We start from the raw sequence: 17,121 nt of genomic DNA on the forward strand, positions 1-17,121 counted from the left end.
ACTGCCAATTCTAAAAAAAAAAAAAAAAAAAATTGAGCAGTTTGTCAAAATCTCCTGGTTTAAATAAGGATGAAAGACATTATACAACCTTTAAATTCTGAACAGTTTTTAAAACGCTATGCAACATACACTTAAAAACTAGACATCATACAGTAAACAACTGAAGTCTGGAATACACCACACAATTATTGCCCAATCTGCAACATGAGTCAGCTTTAATTGCCAAAAGATGCTGAGTTGACAGATTTGATGGCCACAAACACATTTTTTCTTCAGGTTTTTTATGACTACATCCAATCAGAGGATATCGTATGTATGTATAATTTTATAACACTTTTACCCCATCTGTCATGTGTCTCCTTGCAACAAAGCATGTTTCTGCATGAGTTTGTGTTCGGAACAACTTTTGGGGAAATTTTGGTGGTGTGCAATCCTCAGTTGTTTAGTCTATGATGCCCAGTTTTACTTCTGTAATTATTTAGTGTGCAAATGTGATACTCTGTGTAGAACTACAAATGACTTAAACGGATCAAACTCAGACTTCCAGTTGACTCAAAAAGTGAGCCTGAAGTGAAAAAGGACCCAGTTGTTGTTCTCGTTCAGTCTCAAGCGCCCTCTTTACGTTCGGCCTAACGCCTGCCTATTTTTTACGCCTGCCGATTTGCCTATTTTTGGCGCTGAAAATGGAAACGTCGAAAATCGATTTTACAATTGATTCCATGAATGTACACTTATGTCACAAAAATCTATCAGGATTTTTCACAAAAGTGACAGCCCTATAATAGCAGTCAGTGACCCTTTCCACAACAGCAAACAAGCTCCCAGGACACATAACTCAGAAGTGCACTGAATCCTGTAGCAGTGCATTCAAATTCATCTTCATCACAAGAGTGAACAAGAAAAGTGAAAAACAGTCATTTCACACGCCAAACACCTGTTTTTCTCTTGGCCTATTTAAAGATCAAGGTCAAATGCTAAAATATTTCAGTTTCTCCATTTCTCCCGCTCAAACACACAGGTGACGCCCCGTTTCATGTACGGTGATGTTATACAAACCATATAGTAAACTTGAAACTCAACATGTAATGTTAACCATAATAGTGACATAAGTAGGGATGTGTGACATTATCATATGGTATTATCGCGATTCACAAAATTGAAATAAGTTGCAAAAGAAGTGTTGTCATAACAGGTTGAATAACTTTTCTTATAACCAAAAGAACAATGAACATTAAAATTTAGAAATTTTTAAAAAATTAAGTGTTTCAAACAGATTAAAATGGAAAATAATTATAAAGAACAATAGGTAATACTTTATAATGAGGTCCCATTAGTTATTATGTAAGGGTTAATCTCCTGTAATCTCAGAATAAACCCCGGCAGGATGATGAGGACGGTCTTGTTTATTCTGAGATACAGACTGGGTGTACATTTATTACACGGCTACTTAAGTAAATAATTAGACAAAATATTGATGTTTAAGGTCTTTAAATCCAAAGCTTCTTCCGCAGAGAGAGCAGTTCCTAATGCAAGTTTAAACTAGACGGACATTTTAGGGATACAGTCATACCACTTATTATCACCATAATAATTATGGGTATAAGAGATATTGATTTCCCGTTAAATCATACCTGTCATCTTATATCTCAACAGTGTATAAAACAATAGTCACAAAATAAGCAGCTGTGCTTGTATGAAACCAGAGTGAACGAGTCAATGATACTGGAAGGCATAATTAAGTAACTGTACAAAAAATATTTATTCGACTGAGTTTTAATATTTTATTATTCACCAAAAGCAAAACTTCCAAGAAGAAAATTTTAAAAAACCCGTTCCTACCAAGTGTATAGCGCTGAGTCTGACGCGGAGTAACCCGTGAGCCTGTGTTTTCTGGTTTCAGCGGTTATAAGAGGAATAACCAATGCATTCTCATCCTAGGGCGTCATATAGTGACGCTTTTGAAATTTCGTCTAAATCCAACGCACATGGCACCCTTCAGCGTTAATATAACACGCACAGAGCTTTGTTCGGTTATGGGTAGGTTTAGGTCTGGGGTAGGGTTAGACCACTAGGAGGCGCCTTCTGGCCCATATATATCTGCGTCTTATATTGACGCTAAAGGGTGCCATGTGTTGGATGTAGACGAAATGTCAAAAGCGTCAGTATATGACGCCTTGGGAGGAGAACGGGCTGGAATAGCATATCCCTGGATGGCGTGATTGACCAATCAGAGTCAAGTAATAATCTTTCTTAACATTAGTCAAAAAAATAAAACTGATCATAGTGAGTACATGTTAGCTCAGGTCCAGTTTCCTTCAAGTTATCTGAAAGTAGGACTGAAAAGATTAGTAGCCATTATTGACAATATAAAATTGTTAAGATTTTTATTGTTGAATCGTCGAATAAGCTTTTGATCTCGTGACCTATTGAAAGGGCCTACCATAACACAGTTTGACCAGTGGGGCGCTGTAGCGCAATGTAATGCGGCCCACATGAAGAATGGAAGACACGGCACTTCTGAGAGCAAATGAAGCCAAACCAGCAGTGTGAGAAAGTTAATAATAGACAAGACAGAGAAGGTAACTTTTGAAATTAAACAAAATTCTGTCAATTTAACAACATAATTCAAACGATAAATGTAGTTTTGGCACTCGAACCGATCGCCTCTTCCTCCTAACTACTAATGTTAGTTGTAGCACAAAATAAACAAATGAACATCAGAAGGTACGTTGAAAACAAAAGTACAACTCACTGAAATGATTCATGTCTCATAGGCCTTAATCATTCAATCAGTGTTTTAACCACGGAAAGACGTCACTAACACAGCTTAGATATGAGATGTGATGTAACATTTAACACAGGGAACCCATTCAATGACCACAGACGTGATGCTAGCTAGAAAAATTAACTCCAGAGAGAAGCATTTTGCAATGCTGAATAATCCAAAGCCTATAGGACCCCATCTGACACGAGTCTGTGACTGTTAACAGGCTCTAATAAGTGATGAAACAACACTGAAATATAAAGAGGAAACGACACAACACACTCCATCATGGTTTGCATCAAACCACAATAAACTATGAGATGCTTACCAATCGAATCTCGAATACAGAACCGAAAATCACACGATAACCATAAACATATTTTCTATTACCATTTTGTTCTCCATTAATCCTTTCATGACAATTACAGATGAAACATGACGACGAATGCAAATAATTGAAAACAGTCTTTGCAGCCACAGAGTATCATTGTTTCTGTGTTGCAGACTAGGGTTGGGCCAATGGACGATGGCTGACAGACATCAACTAAACATCGTGTTTACACTGTGATAAGAATAAAAATCGTCGTCAAATATTTGAATGGGTTGTCATTGCTGCTTCCATAGACACCATTGTGTATTTTACAAACTAAAAATGTATTGTTTTGCTATAAAATATATGCATTTAAATGTCTGAAACCTAAAATAAATATTATGTGGTTAAAAACACATAAATTAACTATTTAATTTAACTTCGTGCATCCATCTTTGGCTCAGCACCAGCCATAGCGCGAAATGTCACTGTACATTCGCTCTGTGCTCAGCTGCTGCAGAACGTGCCAAAATCGAAATTGCTGAGCAATGAGATATAGAGGAAAATATCTAGTGGAAAATGAATATTTCGAAAAATAAAAAACGCCAATTCATCCAGCAATAAAACAAGTCTTTAAGAGTTCATTCAAGGGCTGGGGTAAACGATTATTAACTAAACGATTAGTTGGTCGATTATTTTATCGATTAGTCGACTAATTGGATGACTATATAAAAAATATTTTTCTGCTGCTCGATTAATAAAAAAAAAACAATGTTTCTCAAATAAATACTAGCGAACTGAATCATGATACTATAAGCTGGCTAACGTTAGTCTAATGTTATGTATTTGAACACATTTATTATAACTATGTGTGTTGTAGAGTTATAATGACTGTGTTATAATATAACCGGCAAAACCGCCATTTTTTATCATAGAGAATGTTTAAATAGTAATATCAGCTGAGGAGGGAAACGGAGTTAGTTTTGCGATCGGAGGCTGCTACTGCTGGAGATGATTGGGGTGAGGACGTGCTTTCCATTAAATCAATGTTTCGGTCTCCCACGTGTGTGTGGCAAGCTGTACCACTGAGAACGTGCAAAAAATAAATAAATAAATAAGTGTCGACGCAAAAAAATATGACATCGGCGTAATTTTGACATGTGCCGCTACAGCACTAATTCATTCAAACCAATTTTTTTAAATAATTCGTTCAAATTAATTAAATATTTAAGATTTAACTGCAGCACTTACCATCGTCAAAACCTCCAGTAAATGACGTTATTTATTTTGTTTAGTTGTTTTGTTTAGTAGTAGACATTAATACTATTAATACTACATAAGTACTAATAGACATTAATAATATTTCCAATATTTACTTGCATAATTTGGCAACATTAAAGCTTGATTGGAAAACGACGCACAATGAAATATTCTGTTCACAAGTTATGTTTACCTGGTTTTTTTTATAATTTTCTTCAAACATCACATCACATCTCAAGCTCTTCTGACATTTATCTTCTTGGTAAAGAAGTACACAAAGATGTTTTTACACAATAAATATTTAAACAGTTAAATGGGTTCGGTCTATTTGACTGTGCAGATCATCAGTTAGTCGGTTAGCTGTGACTTGAGCTATTTGGGTTAGGGAAATAATCGCAAAATAATCAATAGATTAATCGGTTGAAAAAAAAAAAAACTTCCGCTCCAGCCATACTGACCTTCACGTAACACACACAAAATGATTTTTAATAAAAAATACAGATAAAACAATCTCTGTGATATGAAAGTGGTCACGCACAAGAGTTTCTCCCCTGTGACCTCATTGTGTTTGCTTGAGCAGGTTTAACTATGTGGGCTTACTCAAGCAAACAGCATTACTGTGAAACAGAGAACAGAAACACGTGTTGAGTAAATGAGGGCAGATTTAGGCATTACAGTTTCCTGACACATAATACTTCTATCTTTCTGTGTCTGACACTTGCTTTTGTTTTGTAAGGCCAGAAATACACGAAAATATACATAAAGGCCAGTGCAGTGCACGCCTGCAGAGTCATTAACACACGTCCTTGTGTTCCTGCAATCGTAACAAACCTCATACTCAAGGGGGCGACAGAGTTACCTCCAAATGTCTGTCCCATTAAACCAAGGTGTTATTTAGGCAGTTAATTATATAAACATGTCAAGCAAGATTCTCTTTAAAACACTGCTCAGCCATAACAGTAGTTACTGTACAACAGACCGCAGAAGGCGGTGAAACTTTATTTTTTTTAAAGGAATTTACAGGGGGAAAAAAGTTATGCCATTATTTTTTATCAAAAAGAAAAATATACCCGACATTCGATTAAATGCAACCACCAATAAAAAAAAGTTTTGCATACATAAAGTCACAGTGAAATGTAAATAGCGACAGATCTCTTCAGATTTTTATTATTTTCCATAAAATAAAAATGTACTATATGCATTGTTATATATGGATTCAGGGAGATGTTTCATTACAAAAAAAATAAATAAATAAAAATAAAAAAATATATATACATATATGGTTAAGTGGATGAAAATATATGTTAATTAGTTGTTAATTAGTTGTTAAGTTGTTAATTAGTTGAGTGTGTAATTGACTCAAATGCCTTTCCTTTCATATATTTGAAATGACTTGCAGATGTATAACTTTATTACCTCCGAAGACATTATGACTGTAACGAAAGATTTGTGCGGCTGAAGCTCCTTTGGTTATGAACAGCTCGTGCAAGCGTGTGTGTGTGTGGGTGGTCCATCAGTGTGCACACCTCTGGTTGCAGTTTCGCTTGTCGCCAGAGGGGGCGTAGTTCTGCAAAAACGCAGAGACTTGCGCAAAGCACCTTTAAAATATACTTTCATACACTTAAACATAGCCACTTTTTCAGAAAAACAAAAATAGGGAAAGACTTGGTTCTACCAATAGGTTGAGGATTGGATGAAACCAGATTTCTTTTTAAAAAAGTTCTTTTTAATTTAAGTGGATGAAATTATATTTAAATTTAAAGTTTATGGTCTAATTTTAAGTTTATATATATATATATATATATATATATATATATATATATAACATCTGTATGGATGCATCATTCACAATAAGATCAATAACATTAAAAAATGTTTTTTTTATTTTATGCCAAACAATAAAAATAAAAAAGAGAAATATATATTTTACATTAAAATATATTTTATTTTTATATTAAAATAAGCAATGTATTAAATCCAGAATTATTTATAACATGTGCAGGTATCATCCAAAAAGCAAATATACAGTATAAAAAAAACAAACAAACAAGTGACCGTAAACCCGTAGTTCAGGCCAAGCACAGTCTCAGCGAACTTAAAAGCCCCAGTGATGTGATTCTGCAGAGGCGTCTGGCTGAGTGACCGCACATACAAAGGAAGAGAAAGACAGACACGTGTGTCAAATCAATGCCACGTCACTGAGCGCTGAGCAGCAGGTGTTGATCTGAGAGCCGGGGGTCGCAGGCTCTGAATGAGCCCGCTGTGTTTCAGGAGCACGTCTGGGGGAGCGAGACGAGTCCCCGCAGACCACAGACACATCGGCCAGTTTCTGTGAATGCAGCTCATGGGGCGACTCTCCTCTCGCGGAGGAAATGGCAAAATATAAATAGCTGCTTTCACCATTTTTCCAACCCTTTCTCCTTGATCCCGGGCCCCTCAGCTCAGCTCAGCGGGATCTGGGGCCCCAGACAAAATGTCTCTCACTCATTCATCCGAGTTGGCTCTCTAGCTCTCTCTCTCTTTTTTGAACTTAATGAGAGACTGTGGAGAGACCTGTCAGTGTCACAATAATTACCAAAACTCACCAGCTGCAACAGGCCCCGGGCCCCAAAACATTCATACACACAACTGTGAGTGAGGTCATGGAAAAAAAACAAAAACGCTACTGTATCTCGGCCGTCTCACAGACAGTGAGTACTGGGTTACTTTAATTGGACTAAAGTAGAGAATCAAATAACAGTAGTTATGACTGTTCATCCCTATAATTCAGATAATGTCATGCTCATACTGGCCACCAGATAAACACAACAGGCCGACTGACAGCACAGAAAGGGGTATATTAGCAGCTGAGTCACTGGCTGGACCAGGTGTGTGTGAAGAATTAAAAAAAGAAAGAAGGTGCGTCACAAATGGCATATGCATTATTCTAAGGGGCTGTTAATGTTGGCACAGTACCAAAGTTTCAGTTTTTTCAGCAAAAGTTTTCTCTCTGGACCAATATCAGTACCAGCAAAAAAAAAAAATGATGAATTAAAGGGACACTTCACCCATTTGCATTAAGCTTTGTATCTCTAGAAACCCAGTCATATTTTCGAATGGTCATGGTTTATTCCCTTATTTTCCCCTGAGATGGGAGAAATAAGGATTTAAATGTTTTACTTAGGGATGCACTGATATGAAAATTTTAGCCGATAACCGATAATTCTTTATATTTGAAAGCCGATAACCGATATATCGGCCGATAAACTTAAATCCAAATTTTTATCTAATTTTGAGAGCCTGATCACAAATACAAAAGTCTCACAATTTAATCCACGTCCCAAGCGCACAATTATAATGATGTTCTCACTATAGTGTTGTATAGCCGATATGACAGATTTGCGTTGCTCATGTTGTCCCAAACCAGATTTTCATTTTTTGAAGCGATTTCAATCATATTTCAAGAAATTCAAAAACATAAACAGTGCTCAACAAGTGTCTCAGCTGAAGGGAATAATACATTATTTATCGGCTTTAATATATCGGACACATTTTTTTACCAGGCCGATAACGATAACATTAAAAATGAACATATATCGGCCGATACCGATATGCTGGCCGATATATCGTGCATCCCTAGTTTTACTTCCTGCTTATTATGACGTAAAAATCGTCATTTTGAGTCATAATAAGCAGGAAGTCACATTTCATTTTAATCTGTAGAGACTACACACATTAGCTACTCATTATTCAAGGGTGTGGGACCCACTCACCCTACAGGCCTATTAGAGATCAGTGGGTGGGACTTCACTTGCAGACACTGAATCAATATCCGCCATCTTGTTTTTGGAAGCGAAGCTAACAAGCGCTGTGAAGATAGAAAGTATGATAATGATGGAATAAACTAAACATGATATGGAAGAAGAGGATTTTGAAAGTCTGCTGCTCGAATCGGATGTCCGTGGCTAATATCTTTACGAGTCGCAGTATAAGTTAGTGAAGAGCAGCTGAGGCTGATGGAGGAACCGGAGGCGGCTGCTTGTCGCGGTCGAGGAACCCGGACTGGGTCGAGCTGAGGCGGACTGCTGTGCTTGTGCTCTCGATGTGAACTACAGACACAGATAGAGTCCGTCTGCAGCAGAGAATTTCAACGATGGCAATTTCTCCTGGACGAAATCTCTGAATCAGACGAGCACACGGACATTTGTGTTGTGATGTGAACTATCCTAGTTTCGCCTGACTGAACATCCAGGTATCATGCAGTAATTCACTATAGAAATAAATACAAATGAGGAGTAATTCACTAATGAGTTCGCCAATGTAACGTTAATGGGGTTTGTTGTTGTGGGAAGGAGGAGGCGGGAATTGGCGAACATTTAAACATTTTAATAGCAAAATGAACAAATACAAAACGAAAGTATAAGCCAACAGTCACTCATTGACGACTGCTGTAGCGTTACTCACAAAAGAAAAAAAAAAACACAACAAAATCATGCCCATTTCTCTCTCGATCTGCCATTTATGCTCCCGCTCCTCCGTGAGAGATACGAGACTGGTCGGTGCGTCTCTTGTCTTTCATTATCACTCACGCCACCGGCCTCGCGCAGTCCTCTCGCGCCGCTCTCACGTCTCTCGTCCTACTCGCCACAGCCAACTAACTAGAAATTTTGCAAATTTAAAACTCCGGTGGCAGCTAACGTTAGCCTTGTTGACGAAAGAATGATTTCTCGTATGTATGCGCAGTTCCGGATTAGTGGGTGTGGCTTGCGGAGCTGTACAATGTGGTGCATTGTGGGAGTTGTTGTCTTACATACAAATGCACCCTTCGGTTATTTTCTGTCTTTTCTCGGTCAAGAGGGAACCAAATTCAAAAATTATTTTACATTTTGACTTCATATATGATCCACTTTCAATAAAGACTAATGTTGAAATGGGTGAAATGCTCCTTCCCATTTTGTCTCATCCATTGGTTATCACTGTCAATCATCGCAGTTTCTAATTCAAGTTTGCATTTAAAGGGGTGGTTCAGGATTTTGGACATCGGACCTCATTTCCAAGTAGTGTTATTTATCAGTGCAGACGGTTTTCAAAAATGTTCATCCAGTTGTTCCAGTAGAGCCACGTTTCCACCGCAGGAACTTTCCCCAGGAACTAGGAACTTTGGGATGGTACTCGGTGTGTTTACACCGCAGGAACCAGGGTCTAAATGAAGTTCCGGGTAAAAATTCCCCCCCCAGAAAGTCCCTGCTGGCGAGGTGGTACTTTTTCAGAGTTCAGGAACATTCGGGGTGGGACTTGTGTGCTGAACATGCTGACTGGTTCTTACCACTTTATTCTTTCTGCCCGATGGCGCGCATTCATCCCATCCATCTCACGGTCAATGTCCGCTGATAAAAAACGTCTAATATCTAGCATTACAAGCTTTCTGAATACGCTTTGGGTGCTCTTCTCTTTTCTGTCGTTTTGTTAATTACCTCGTTAGTAAACCAATCGCACACAAAAGCAGCAAAGCTGGAATCTCCTCCATACAAAACTCAAAACAAACGCGCAGGCTAGGAAGAGCAGTCGCATGCAGTTTAACGTCACTACATCTTCCCGCCTTGGACCGGTACTTTAGTACGCAGTGTAAACACAGTAAGCAAGCGGTCTGGAGAAAAAAGTTCCTGTGAAAAAAGTCCCTAGGACAAATAGTTCCTGGTAATTGCGGTGGAAACGCGGCTTAGCATAGTTCGCCGGTGCTAGGCTAGTGCGAGTCAATGGTAACTGCTAGCCTGCCATTAAAAACCGTTTTACCCACTCCACAGTACACCAAAAGCAAATCAATTATAACGCTAGACTATCGATGTAAATGTCTGTTGAGAGAATAAATGTTAGAAACTATATTAAAAATAAAATAAAAGATAAAATAACGTTAAAAAAGCCCTGAAGTGTGGAATGTTGGATACTTCTTGCTGCTTTCCTTCCTGAAGACAGGGCCCTATGATTCCCGCGATAATGAAATCGCGGACGGAATCGGGGAATTGGCAAATTAACGCGGAATAGTGTTAACGCGGAATTTCGTGGAATTTTCCATATTTGGTTTGAAATTCTGTTTTTGTGTGGGAGATGAACGTATGTCTGGTGAAAATGCAGACCGGGGGAAGCAAATCTGGGCGACACAAACCCCTCAACCCGTCATTTTAGCTCCAATGATGAAATGAAAAGCCAATGAAAGCATGGCGAAGCGACTCTCCATGGCTCTGCTTTCGTCGGCTAAAAGTTCAGAAACTCGACGCTATAAGCCGTCAGTGCAAAGGCGAGCAGTTCGCACGTGACTTATGCAGTGTTTCCCACACATAGACTAATTCGCCGCCACATACTGTGTTTCGGTTTTTAACAGTATTTAAAACACGCAGCGTATTCTTTCAGTTGTATTTCCCCGCTCTCTCGCCGTCTCTCTCTCACTCGCGCACGTGTCTCTCTCACACACGACGCGCACACCGCGTCTGTCTATGAGGCGCCGGACAGGACAAAAGCGAAGCGAACCCTGTGAGAGACAGAGTGTGACTTTATTTAAACTTATATAAACTAATATAATTTATATTACTGGACAGTTTAAAGCTCATAACCATATTTTGTTGTTACTTGAAGAGTGCAGTGTTATGTTGCATCATGCAGCATTTGTCTTGAAAAGGCTACTGAGTAAATGTCTGTATTAGCTCAATAAATTTAAGGTCATTTCTAATTTATTTGTATTTTTTAATACATTTTAATCATTAACTTTAAAAGCATATTTTTACAACTAAAATAACAGTCAAGGGTAAAAAAAAACCTAATGCCAAAAATTAAATCTGAAAAAACGGAATTTGGGAAAAAATAAAATGGATTTCATAGGGCCCTCAGACTCCAATGCTGGATGACAAAATAACCTTATAAACCTCAAACACTAGATGGTTGAGTCCACATTGCTTAAATAAGATGTCATTAGGGACACAACTAGAGAGATAAAGTATACAAGAAGAACAGGAGCAGGAGGTGACACCGTGACCGGAGGTGAAGTGTGCAGGTTTCTGCAGGGCAATGCACCGCACCCCTCACAAACAACACATGATCAACTGATCAAACATATCCTGTCACGAATATTGCCAAATAACACCAGTTAGACACTTCATGGGGAAAGTTTGGCAATGCTATGGAGTTCTGAGTGTGTGTCAGGGCATTGCTATGTGGTTGCTAAGGTGTTCTGGGTTTTAGCATGTTGCAGTGCGGTTGCTAGGGTGTCTGAAGGCTTAGTAAAAAACAACACCCACGCTCTCTGTGATATTCAGATCTGTTTAGTATATGATCAGGTCCCACCTACTATGGCCTATGGAACTGTTTTGCTCATTTTATCGTCATGTTCCAGCAAAACTCAAGGCTTAAAAACATAATAGCACATCCCTCCGTAACATTCTGCATGATTTTTCTAATACAATGCTTTGTATACCATGTGGTATGATAATGAAAAGTTAATACTAGACCAGAATAAGTGCAAACAGAGCAGACATGTATATTTATATCAATAGGGAAAAACTAGTAGGGATAGTTTGTAAGTATTAATAAAATTACATTTCACATATTTAAAGATAGATATTTTATCATTATCTCTTACAATAACTTAAAGGGGTCATATGATGGTTCTAAAAAGAACATTATTTTGTGTAACAGGCTGAATGGTTGAGCTTGACATTTCAACAGTACAATGCGTGTAAAAAAATATTAAAACATTGTAATGAGATAATTTATTCGTCTACCCGTTAATCTGTATAGAAAAGGAATATAGCCTAATGTTATTCCTAAACATTCATAATTGTAACGACTGTGAGACAAGATAAACCCCCCAAACTTTTTTTCATTTTTTCCAGCACAAATATCTAAAAATTCTTAAAGGGTCACCATTTATTCACCCACATGTCGTTCCACAAACCCGTAAGACTTTCATTCATCTTCAGAACACAAATGAAGATATTTCTTATTAAATCTGAGAGCTTTCTGTCTCTCCATTGAAAGCTATGACTAACACTTTGACGCTTCAAAAAGCTCAAAGAAATCCATTTCAATTGAGCGGTTTAGTCCAAATGTTCTGAAGAGACAAGATCACTTTTTATGATGAACAGATTTCATTTAGGCTTTTAAACACATAAACATTCATCAACTCACAAATCAGTTGTGTTTAAAACGGAAGCTCGAGCATCTTCTCTTGACATGCAAGAGCCAATGAGGTTCATTCTCGTATTACTGTTACGCATCAAGTTTGAGCTTCAGCAAGAACCAACGAGGTTTTTTCTAGCACATCAAGCAGGTTCGATTAAGCTTCTGTTAATGTTCGTTCGCTGATCGATGTTTATAGACTATGTGAATAAAAGCCTAAATTAATTCTGTTCATCATATAAAGAGAGCAAGTCTCTTCAGAAAATTTGGACTAAACTGCTCATTCATATTAGTTTTACAATCTATTTATGAACTTTATGAAGTGTCAAAGTGGTAGTTGTGTAGACTGTCAATGGAGGGACAGAAAAATATCATAATTTGTATTCCGAAGATCTTACGGGTTTGGAACATTAAGAGTAAAATTAATGGCAGAATTTTAATTTTTGGGGGAACTATGCTTTCAAGAATCTTTAGATATTTGTAGTGGAATTAGACAAAAGAAAAAATTGTGGGGTTTGTCTGTCCCACCTCACATTTCATAAAGCTATGAATGCTAAGAACTATTATTACGCTATATGTTCCTTTTCTTTTCCTTTTCCATTCCAATGTGTTCATTACAACGTTAAATTATTAAATTTAATGTTAGATGTAAAAATGTACTTTATTCATGGAATGTTTCATTCAGTCTTTTGTCATATTGATCTGCCTGGAACTTCTGCGTTTGCTGAGAAATCTCACACAAATTTGATCGTAACTCACAAGTCAATGTGAAAGTAATGAAAAAAAAAACATCAGGTACTGTAAAATTACATTCAATAAATACCAGTTGATTAATAAAGACCAATTCCACATTGAAATGACAAATCAGATCAACTTTTCACACAGTAGATAACAGCGTACAACAAATACAATCTAGCCTTGTGGTTTTCTTTGTCTAGTGTTTTCTTGATAACAGTAGCATTATATATCAGCATGCAGAAAGAAATTATCTTCAATCAGATAACAATAAAGACAGCCCATCTAAACAGATGTCAGAGTCAAAAATCATAATCACATGCAATGGACAATGATCTTGCTAATGGACAACGAGCAACAGCAAAAAAAACAGCCTTTTACCTTAACAAAGACCTCTATAATGCATTGTGGTTTGAATGTATTTCAGAGTAAATGACATAAAAGGCCTGTTGAATCTAGACACTATGGCAGTTTGTGTATGATTCATCCTTTTAATATGAATCAATATCAGGCCACTTTCCATTTATCAATCTATGGAGGTAAAGCAGTTAAATCACAGTGTGAGGCCTGACCACAGCCTTTACACAATCCCCTTACAATTACAATGATTTGACCATGACAAATTTCTAGGATTGTTTCTTTCTTCTTATATTTCTATCGTTATGATGAATGATAATTATGTAAGTTATAGTAGACCCGCCGGATTTACTGCTTTAGCTCGGTACGCTACAATCAAACCATAAACTCTCATAAATATCTGTCATCTTACCCTTAAACGATCCGATGTGCACCCCTGCCTCCTAAGTATCCAGCACACACTCGATGATCAGCACTATTTAGGTGTTTTTCAGCTACATATTTACTGATGTGTTCCTGGTAAGGGTTTTCTCAGTGTATCCAGCGTGAGAACTCAACTGCGGCTCTACTCACCGCACTGCTGCGCTATCTAACCTGATGAAGGAGGTGGGGCTAACTAGAACATACTCGCTTACCGATTGGTTTACCAAAAGAGATCTCTTTGCTCATTGGTCAGTGCACACGTCCATCAATTGTATATACTGGGCTAGTCCCGAAAGTCGCTACATTGAAAACGGGGCAATGTAGTTTCAGTAGTAGGTCAGTTTCTCAATTTATTATATTATATTATATTATATTATATTATATTATATTATATTATATTATATTATATTATATTATATTATATTATATTATATTATATTATATTATCACGTTTTACACAAACTTTTGGAGTTCATGTCAGCTTGAGTGCTGTCAGTTAAACAAAAAAGGCAATCTGACATTTTTTTAATCTGATTTATCACAGATTTATCACATATATTTTTAATGTTAACAATTTAATTTGTAATGAAAACCTTTGTTTTAAAGGTACTGTAAGGTAGGTAATTTTCGGAGCGGCTAGCAATAGCGAGTTAGCTTTGAAAGCATAAGATCCCACCCTACGCCTTCTTCAAAACACATGAACACGCACAGCAGGGAGGAAAGAGTGACGCCACTGCTAAACCTAATATCTCAAAGCACATAACATTACAAAAATAATGAACATAAACAACTTAAAGAGCACTGACCTGTACCACCTGACTGCTGCAGATTCACTTCGACATTGATAGTGTTTCCATTATATTCGAGTCACTCACAGGTTTCCATCTCTTTCAAATTACAGTAGTTAGGACATGGACACAGCATAAGCTCATTGATTTGCTTCAGGAGGAACTGCAGTTTTGGGTGACTGACGTCTGTCTAACTCTGTATAGCATAAAACACACTGATGACGTGTGATGTTTAGTGAGCAAGTGTGTGGAGATATGGAAATACATATACTGATATGGCAGGTATGGCATCCTCAGACCAAATGAAATGATTGGACACACATTTTATGGTCCATACTCCATACGCCTTCCACAGATGATAAATATAAATACATTTAGACCACTTAACTTCTATCAGGATGGGAAGAGACTTTCAACCAGCATAACAAAAAATGTGTCTGGAACAAATCACCTGCCTTTAAAACAGAAAAATAAAATAACTCGTTTATAATTTTGGACCAAACTGTACCCTACACCATATGATTACAGACTGTATTATATGTATAATGACCAACCTTCTGAATGTGCAATAACCTTATCCCAAAACAAACCTGAATGAGTTACATTGATATTCAAAGTCCCTCACGCATGGCTGGCAGAGCCATTATGAGAAGTGTGTGCAACACTGCAGGATGCAATCTGTTTCCTGTCCTAACAGATGGACTTTACTGTACGTGTCCTCTCCTGTCCATATGAAAACTGTTGACAGAATGCAGCATCCTCGCACTTTTCAATATCCCAATAAAAGGGAATCAGACGTCTGAACTCTTTGATTCACACATGCATTACAGAATGTTAATTCAATCAATGAACTCAGATGACTTCATAGTAAATTACTAATAGGCTACTAACTGTTGTATTTTGAACTTTGTTTTTTCTCAAAACATTCTGAACTAAAAACACACACAATAAGTCATAAAGCCATGCAATAGATTTAAATATAGTGTACAGTGGACTATTTTATGGTGCTTTTTTGGGTCCTTTTTATGAGCTTGAAAAACTGTATTGAAAAGAGCAGCGTAAATTCTCCATTTTCCCCGTTTTGTATTCCTAAAATCCCCCATTATACATTTTGGGTGAACTTTTCCTTTAAGAGAAAACTGACTCCGAAGTGCCGCCTTGTGGAACACTAAAGAAATCGCATGCTCCGCCTTTTAAAAGATTTATTACAGAAATACCTCTAGGCCTCGCCAACAAACCGAGCAGCGATTCATCATGACCACAGCTTTCACATGCCTGAGGGAAACAATGATTACTCCGATCTAAAATGTAACCTTTGTGGTAAGGTATAGACAAAAATGAATACTATTAAATGCCTCTGAAAATGAGGCTGTATATAGTAGAGCAGCTGAGGTTTTTTACAGTGGGAGATTCGACCTCAGACCATCAACCTGATGACAGTTATATATTATTTACTGGCGTTTTAGTGCCTTCATATAGGAAGCTGTCAGGGAGATAGATGGAGAATCAGAAGACACCAGATTAGAAAACACTGTCTCTGTGAATGTGTGCACGACGGCTACAAAAATCATGATGAAATAATATCAGATGTCAGATAGGGAGTTGAATAAGTGCTGTAGTGAAGAAGTTTCTGTAGTGCTGGCTGCATGGGTCACATGGACAAAAACTTCCTCTGCACCATTAAAACATCATTTGTGGTTGCGTAATCTTATCAAAAGAGGTTTCCTTTCAAGTCTGATGAGATTAAAAGGGAAAAAATATACCATGACGCCTAATTCAAAAATTACATATTCCTCCATCACTCAGGCTGGGATTGAATCGATCGCCTTGGCATACCGAGACAGAACTGAAGAAAATCAATACAATTTATAACATTTTACCATGGGTTTTGTTTAGATTAGGGCTGTCAAATGATTATTCGCAATTAATCGCATCCAAAATAAAAGTTTTTGTTTACATAATATATGTGGGTGCACTGTGTATAACTATTTTGTGTGTATATATATATATATATATATATATATATGAAGAGTTCAGATGCAAAAGCCTCTAAATGCCATTTGAAATTTTCATCTTTAATGATGATTTTTATCAAACTTGTATATTTAAGTTCAGTAATTTCACTTAAATAACAATTAATAGGTAATTATCATTGCCATTTAAGTGAAATAACAGAACTTAAATATACAAGTTTGATAAAAATCATCATTAAAGATGAAAATTTCAAATGGCATTTAGAGGCTTTTGCATCTGAACTCTTCATATATATATATATATATATATATATATACATACATGCATGTCTATATAAGAAAAAAAATATTTATAAATAAAAT

At 37.0% G+C, this 17,121-nt stretch overlaps 1 protein-coding gene across 1 annotated transcript in view; it reads right to left on the reverse strand.

The window, feature by feature from the left end:
• The window catches only part of nck1b (NCK adaptor protein 1b), a 60,657-nt gene extending 46,506 nt beyond the window's left edge, over nucleotides 1-14,151 (reverse strand). The window contains exon 1 of the mRNA XM_089125905.1: nucleotides 13,987-14,151. The gene's annotated coding sequence lies outside the window, so the exon portion shown is untranslated. The remainder of the gene's footprint in view (nucleotides 1-13,986) is intronic.
• Between the last annotated feature and the right edge of the window lie 2,970 nt (nucleotides 14,152-17,121).

Source organism: Pimephales promelas, chromosome 22, assembly GCF_988280905.1.
Source record: "Pimephales promelas chromosome 22, fPimPro1.hap1.1, whole genome shotgun sequence".
NCBI classification, from domain to species: Eukaryota; Metazoa; Chordata; class Actinopteri; order Cypriniformes; family Leuciscidae; genus Pimephales; species Pimephales promelas.